The sequence below is a fragment of the Ursus americanus genome, chromosome 27 (genome assembly GCF_024610735.1).
Source record: "Ursus americanus isolate L20-20 chromosome 27, mUrsAme1.1.p, whole genome shotgun sequence".
Lineage (NCBI taxonomy): Eukaryota > Metazoa > Chordata > Mammalia > Carnivora > Ursidae > Ursus > Ursus americanus.
Window position 1 is genome coordinate 38,684,433 of NC_142153.1, and position 8,308 is coordinate 38,692,740.

The 8,308-nt window shown below is 45.2% G+C and overlaps 1 long non-coding RNA gene across 2 annotated transcripts; it reads right to left on the reverse strand.

Annotated features, from left to right (window-relative positions):
- Nucleotides 1-758: 758 nt before the first annotated feature.
- Nucleotides 759-6,394, reverse strand: LOC148107655 (uncharacterized). 2 transcript variants are annotated; one of them, XR_015722017.1, is made up of 3 exons: nt 6,256-6,394; nt 3,699-3,774; nt 759-1,233 (listed from the first exon to the last, which is right to left on the reverse strand). It is a non-coding gene; the product is annotated as an uncharacterized LOC148107655 (long non-coding RNA). The 2 variants fall into 2 exon arrangements; XR_015722016.1 differs by lacking the exon at nt 759-1,233 and adding an exon at nt 1,264-3,058.
- Nucleotides 6,395-8,308: the final 1,914 nt, after the last annotated feature.

Genomic DNA, 8,308 nt, shown 5'->3' on the forward strand with positions numbered 1-8,308 from the left:
GTATTAAAACCTTTGAATTCAAGGGTGCACATGCCCTGATTCCTCCCAGGGGTATTACACAATTTTCATTGAAACGTGGGTGAAACGGGTTGATTCACTAAACCGATCATGAAATGACAGCATACGATAAATTTGATGATAAATCCAAACAGCAAAGTCAGGTTGCAAAGCCAACCTACTCACACATTTATCTTTCCTTTGCAGCTATTTCTGGGTGCACACTGCAGTTTAATCTATGAGGACTCATAGAATCTTTAAAAATCTGCTTGGAATTCGCTCCTTCATGCCAACAAAATCCTACGCTTCCTCCAAGACCCAATTCAAGTCACACCTATGACAAATCCTCTCTGACACTTTATTTAGCATGGCCCCACTATTCCTACTGGCTCACCACCATAATCATTTAATGACTTTTTTGGGGAAAAAAAGTCCCAGGCCATACTTGTTGAGATTCCCATTGGGTAAATTTGGGGTGGGACCCAGCAATCTACAATTTTATAAGTTTCCCAGGGGATTGTGAGGACCAGACAGAATTAGAAGCCATGGGTCTATCTCCATGGTCTGCTACTTGACCAAAGTGCAGTAGAAGAGGTTTGGAACTATCCAGGCTCCCTGAGATCCCCCCCCCCCTTTTCTGAGAACCTTTCCCCTCTCCACAAGGGGTGGGTCCTGACAGGGCCTGACTTTCTCCTAGGCCATAGTGATTTGACCAAGGGAGGGCATCTGACATCAACTGGCCAGATTGTTTTTCTCTTGCTTTATTTCAGTTGAGAGACACTGAGACTGCAGGACACAGAGGAGATGACACCAAAGGTCCATAAACTTGCAGCTGGGTACCTGAGGCTCCCCCAGTTCCCACCTTTCCTGAGGCCCACGGTGTCCGTTCAACGTCTTGAGTTCTGCGGAACACCCTGTGTTCATTTCCTGGGACAGCCATCATCAACTACCACCAGCTGGGGGGCTTCGAGCGAGAGAAATCTATATTGTCACAGTTCTGAAGTCCAGAAGTCGGAGACCAGGTACTGCCAGGGTTGGTGTCTTCTGGAGGCTCTGAGGGAGAAACCGTCCCCAGCGTCTCCTTGGTTCTGGTGGCTGCCGGTGAGCCTCGGTGCTCCCTGGCACGCAGGTGTGTCCCTCCGGTGGCTGCCTCCATCTTGACACCGCCTTCTTCTCTGTGCCTCTGTGTCTTCTCCTCTTCCCATTATGACACTGGCCATTGGATTTAGGGCCCACCTGAAATCCAGGGGGATTTCATCTCAAGATTTTTAACCAGTTATGCCTGCAAAGACCCTATTTCTAGCTGAGGTTGCATTCTGAGGTTCTGGGTGGACATGAATTTGGGGGTGGAGGGGACACTATTCAACTCATGACACACTCATTTGCTAAGAAACTAACAACACTACGCTCACAGTCCCAAAGAAGAGAGAGGAACTCTCTTCCTCAGCATTTAAATCAGCGCCACAGAAGAGCTCGGGAGTCCGTTTAGGTCACATGACCTCTCCTGGGGGCGAGTCACTGGGTCAAGGACGGTGGGCATTCTGATTGGCCGGCCTGGGCCGCACACCTGCCTGCACTGGAGAAAGAGGGTCCACGTGATTGACAGCCTCACACTCGGGGGGAGTCCACACGCTTGGAATGGAAGGAAAGGTCCCCACAGGGAGAAATGCTGGATAGATTATACACCAGGTATGTAACTCCAGCCCCTCCATATCACTACTGTTCTTTCTGGTTCCAAATTTGAAAGAAAAATAAAAATCTTAATCAACATTTCTGTAGTTCATAAAACTTAGAGCCGAGTGGCTCCAAATGCTATCTCTTTGCAGAGGCTTAGCAAGTTTTAGTTAGAGTTCCCACTGCCTATTAATTAAAGATAAAAATTATCAGGTAGGTGACATAAACCTTAGTTTCCCGATTGCAATATTATTTTATTCATAAAACAACTGTCTCTATGCAAAGAAATGATAGTTATTCACATTTACATGTCACTTTGCACATTTATATACATTACCCAAATTAACAAGCACAATAATTCTGAGAGGTAGGCATGTATTATTAACTCCGTCTCGAGGATTTGGAAAATGGAGGGGCAGAACCCTGAAGCAATTTGCCTGCAGTCACATGATCAGTTAGGGGCAGAAGCAGAATTAGAATCCAGAGGCACCTGATTCCTGATCCAGTGGTTTCTGTAATTATTATAATGGCCCGGCTCTGGTGTCCCCCTGGAAGCTAGGACAGTGCTCTGGCACAATTAGAACTTCCCTTCAATCAGTCTCTCCGTGACATAGAATTACTTTTCCGCTGGGCTGCTCTCTATTACACATGTTTAAGCTCACAAATGCATTTTGTTTTCTTCCTCAGGGTCATGTATTTTCATTCAGAAGAAATGTAAAGCTCAAAGGTTGGTAGAGAGATCAGTCTTTGCTCTCTCCTCAGAAAAAAGGAAAAATAGAAAGCTTTGATAATTTCTTTTCTTCTTTTAAAAAGAAAGATGTATTTATTTGAGAGAGAAAGAGCAGGGGGAGAAGGAGGGTGAGAATCTCAAGCAGACTCCAGGCTGAGTGTGAAGCCCGCCGATGAGGGGCTCGATCTCACGACCCTGAGACCATGACCTAAGTTGAAATCAAGTCGGAGGTTTAACTGACTGAGCCACCCAGGCACCCCTCTTTTCTTCTTGTAATAGGAACAATAACAACAAAACGAATGGCCCCTTTCTCCTTTGGAGGTGTGAGAACTGAGGCTTGAGGGTGACAGAGGGATTTGTCAGGAATCCAAACAGCATCTGAGTGTAGACTGCCCTACTGGGCATATTCATGGTGTATGGCACGAGGTAATAATGTTAATTTTTTCATGATATGATGGGTTCCCGGTATCCAGATATTCGGTCAACCACTAGTCTAGATGTCACTGGGAAGGTATTTTTTTTAGATGACATTAGCATTTAACTCAGTAGGGGCTCCTGGGTGGTTCAGTTGGTTAGGTGTCTGACTCTTGATCTCAGCTCAGGTCTTGATCCCAGGGTCTTGGGAGTGTGCATTGGGCTCCATGCTGGATGTGGAGCCTACTTAAAAACAAACAAAACAAAACAAAAAACATTTAACTCAGTAGATTTTGAGTAAAGCACATTACCTCTCAATATTAACCCTCCATAATGTGGTGGGCCTTGTCCAATCAGTTGAAGGCTTTAAGAGTAAACAGACTGAGATCCCCTGAAGAAGAAAGAATTCTGCCAGCAGTCTACCTATCTCTGGACTGGAGCTGCAACATCAGCTCTACTCTGGGTCTCCAGACTGCTGGCCACCCTGCAGGCTTGGACCTGCCAGCCTCCACAATAGGGTGAATCAAGTCCTTGAAGTAAATCTCTTTGTATATATATCTCTGTGCACATGCCATTGGTTCTGTTTCCCTGGAGAGCCTGACAAACGCAGTGAGGGTCGGGTGGCCTTGGCTTCCTACTGCGGCTGCCTGCACACACTCTTCTGGCAGTTTCCCCACCCCACTCCTCGCAGCTGCTTTGCTTCTTCTCCTGCCCCCCTGCCCCCCAGATGCACGGGGCCCACAATGCTTCTCCATCCCCGTGTGGGCTGAGCCTGAGGGACATACAGGTCATTCTCACATGTCTCTCTGTCCTCTGCTCTGACATACTGTGCCCCTGGACCCGCATCCCTTGTCCTGAACACCAGCTAGCAGTGCTGACTTACCCAGGCTTGTAGGGACTTTGGCATCATAGCCCCATCAGGGTTCCTGTCTCCTCTTCCAGGGCTTTGGGACACATTTCTAGGGGAAGCCGTTGTTTCTAATTACTTTCAGAGGTATCAGAAAGACCTCCTTTTGGAAAAAAATAGTGCATTTTTATATTCAAATACATTCCCTGAGACACAGATATGAAGACTCCATGGTGTAAATTCTCCTCAAGCCATTTCCTGAACACCTGCGCAGATTTTCAGTCACGTGCCTTAGTTTTAATTTTTGATATTCTAATCCTGATGTCAGATTCAACATCATTTGTAAATTTAAGCAGTGAATCCTCTATCGGCAGCCCAGGGATGTTCGCATTTAATTAAAAACGACTGGGGAAGATTTCTTTAATAACTTCTTAGTCTATTATTAGCCACTTAAACATATAGGAGCTCTCGCCTTCAGGAATAAATGACTTTTATCTTTCCTCTTTTCTGAAAAATCCACAAATTTTCATTAGCTCTTCTTGGTATTTGAGCTACTTTCCTTTGGTGGCGGGGGGGGGGGGGGTGGAGGACATTCTATTCTTTCACTACTCGACTTGAAAGCTTACCCTTGACAATGACCCCAGGACCAGTGGGAAACGCAGAACGAGCTTCCTCTGCAGAGGACAGTTACTACCTGTCTTTATCACCCCTCCCTGGCTCCTAAAATCCAGTCGAAATGATACACAATATATTTCTTAAAAGAATAAATCTATAACTGAGCTGGAAAAGAAGAAAGAGTTTTATCCATGAATCAGAATTTGGGGGGGAGGGGATTCTGGAATATTGAAAGCAAAGGGCATCAGATTTAGGAAGAAGGCAGAGATAGCACCGCTCGACGCAGGTGGATGAGAGGACCGTTGGCAAGGAAGCCATTCTCCGAAGGGAGTCCCGGAGAAACTCCAAGCTTAGCATCCGCGGTAGCAAATGCAGTCATTAGCTGAAAGACTGTCTGCAGGATAGAAAGACTGTAGATGGTCCTGTCTCTCTGCCACTTCATACATAAAAACTTCCTGTACAGGGCGCCGGGGGGGCTCAGTGGGTGAAGCGTCTGGCTTCTGCTCAGGTCAGGATCCCAGGGGTCCTGGGATCAAGCCCCATCTGGCTCCCTGCTCAGCGGGGAGCCTGCTTCTCCCTCTCCCTCTGCCCCTCCCCCCTGCTCGGGCTCTCTCTCTCTCAAATAAATAAATAAGATCTTTAAAAAAAAACCCTATCAACAGGAAGAGGATACAAATCAAGTTAAAATATGTGCAAAAGGATACTAATAGTCCAAAGAAATTCAAATGGCCTTAAAGTACATGAAAAGATGCTCAAATTCACTAGGAGCCTGGTAAATGCAGACTCATTTAAAATTACTCATTTAAAAGCTGACAGTATTCTGCTTATGTAAGTGCGTGGGTGAACGGGCTCTGAACTCTGTTGGAAGGACTTTGAAGGTACAGTCTTGGGGTAGCAATTTGTCAGCATCTAACAAAATGTCCCCCACACATGGTACAGCAACTCCTCTTCCAGAGCTCTCTTACGGAAATATTGACACACGCGGGAAGATACGCTAGGAGATTATACCAGGCAGTATCACTTGCAAGGACTAATAGTTAGAAAAGATCAATAAGGGAGTGGATCAATTGTGGTTTCTTCAGACTCTGAAATAGTGTGTTTACCAGAACTGACGTGGAAGGATCCTTAACACATATTGTTAAATAAAAAATTAAAAAGCAATATGCAGAACAATATACGTACAATGATCCATTTATATTTTTAAAGCCCGCATGTGTAATGCATACCTCTATAAATGCACAGGAATGCTTCAGCCGCAAATAGCCAGAGACTTGGCCCCAGAGGCTGAAACAGAAAGGAGCTTACAGCTCTCCCGTGGCCAGCGCTCGGAGGCAGGTGGGCCAGAGCTGGAGGGGGTTCAGTGTGGCCATGGGGAGGGACCCATAGTTCTCCTCTGTCTCCCGTGGAGTGTCAGTTTTCATTCTCATTCCTGTTGCCTCATCATCACAAGATGAGGGCTACTCTACCAAGCTCATTTCCACCTCTCAGGCAGGAAGAAAGGTAAGGGGAACAGCTCAAGGTGTCTCTTGTATCAGCAAAAGCTTTCCCACAAACCCTCAGCTTCCATCTGGTTGCCCAGAACCGAGTCCCCGGCCTCAAAGGAGCCTGGGCTACGTAAACACATCCAGGCAGGGTTCTGTTGGGAAGAAAGAGATGGAAATAAACACGGGGGTGGGGGAGACAAACAGGTCTCCTGTAGGTGTGTAACCAGGGAGAGTTATCTTCAGGGAAGGGAGTCCATTGCTCTCTTATTTGACCTACTTCTTTTGTTGTTGATTTTGAAATAATTTCAAACATACGGGAACGTTTCAGGAATAGTAGAGCAACTGTCTTGAACCATTTGAGAGTTAAGTGGCTGATATAATGGTCCATCATCCCTGAATTCTTTAGTTTGGAATTCCTACAAACGAGGACGTTCTCCTACCTGTGCAAAAGGAGCACCACCAAAATCAGGAAATTAACCATGAAATCTTCTTACCATTCAATCCACAGATCTCAAAGTGCATGCTTTTCTTTATGATGATATATTGAGTTCTCCTGGATGATTTTCCTTGATGTCAGCTATTTGGGAGAAAGTATAGATTGCTTTTATTAAATCTGTGACCTTTGAAGAGCTTGCGCAAACAGTGGTGAGAGTCAGGACAGGCCGGCACGGAAGAGCAGAAGTTGAACTGACGCACGGTGTCTGATCTCAGCCGCGTGTGGATGGGCGCTCGGGGCGAGGCAGCTGGGGCTACTGTGGATCTGGACTCCAGAAGGACTCAAGTCCCCCACCCCCACTCAGTTGCTTTCCCTTTTAAAGAGTAAGCATGACAGTGGCCTTGCCAACTGGGACGCGATGTCTGCTTGGGCATCGGGCAGTCTGAGGATGGGTGGCAGCTGTTCAGGGCGCCAGTTGCCTGGAGCGCCTGTCACCGGCACCTGTTGGCTTCGCAGGAAGTTGCATTTGGGCACAGCCCCTCCTGCTGGGGGAGGGGAGGCTCTGGGCTCATCAGATTGTTGCCAGGCAACCAAAGTCTTCAGGGTCAGACAACCCAGTTTGTCTTTCCACAAAGTACGTGAACAGTTCATAAATAAAGCATACTTAAGGAAAGTTTAGACTGTTGAGGAAACATAAAATAAGACTTTTATTTTTTGCCTCCCTCCTTCCATCACTACCCCCCAGATATTACGGATTTGAAATAACTGCTTGATGATGTGGACTAAACAGTCTCTATACGAAAGAACATGGGGACAAATATCCCACAGGCTGATGCTTTGATGATTTGTCACAAATCAGGAGTTGTCCCCCGGGAGTATCGTGATTTTTATACAATTTAAATAATGGCTAACTACAACTGTTCTCAAGGTCCGACTTCAATACCTCCAGAAAATTCTTTAATTGTATAATCATTTAGGGCTGTGTTTTATCATTCTCCTCTAGTATATATATGTATATATATACACATATATATATACACACAGTTTAAAGATTTTATTTATTTACTTGAGAGAGAGACAGAGAGAGTGCAAGCATGAGCAGGGGGAGGAGCAGAGGAAGAGGGAGAAGCAGGCTCCCCTCTGATCAGGGAGCACAACATGAGGCTCGATCCTGATCCTGGGACTCCAGGATCATGACCTGAGCAGAAGGCAGATGGTTAACCGACTGAGCCCCCCAGGCGCCCCTCTCCTCTAGTATATTTAAATCCATCCTCTCTCAATGCCATAGGAAAACTTTCCTCTAGACTTGTGTCCAGTATGGCAGCCACTAGCCACATGTGGTTATATAAATTAAAATTACAGTGAACTGATTTATTTTTTTAAAAAGATTTATTTACTTTTTTATTTTACTTTTTAATTTATTTTATTTTTTATGTTACGTGTATTTTTTATTTTAATTTTTTAATTTAAATTCAATTAATTAACATATAGTATATTATTAGTTTCAGAGGTAGAGGTCAGTGATTCCTCAATCTTATATAACACCCAGTGCTCATTACATCACGTGCCCTCCTTAATGTCCGTCAGCCAGTTACCCCATCCTCCCACCCCCCTCCCCTCCAGCAACCCTCAGTTTGTTTCCTATGATTAGAAGTCTCTTATAGTTTGTCTCCCGCTCTGATTTCATCTTGTTTTATTTTTTTCTCCCTTCCCCTATGATCCTCTGTTTTGTCTCTTAAATTCCACATATCAGTGAGATCATATGATAACTGTCTTTTTCTGAGTGACTTATCTCACTTAGCATAATACCCTCTAGTTCCAACCACGTCATTGCAAATGGCAAGATTTCATTTTTTGACGGCCGAGTAGTATTCCATCGTATATATATACCACATCTTCTTTATCCATCCATCTGCCGATGGACGTCTGGGCTCTTTGCATAGTTTGGCTATTGTGGACATACAATGAACTGATTTAAATGAAGAATTTAGTTTCTCGGTCACACTGGTCACATTTCAAGCGCTACCTTCTTGGATAATGCAGCTCTGGAACATTTCCACCACTGCAGGAAGTTATATTGGACAGTGCTGCTGACCTTTGCCGGGAAACAA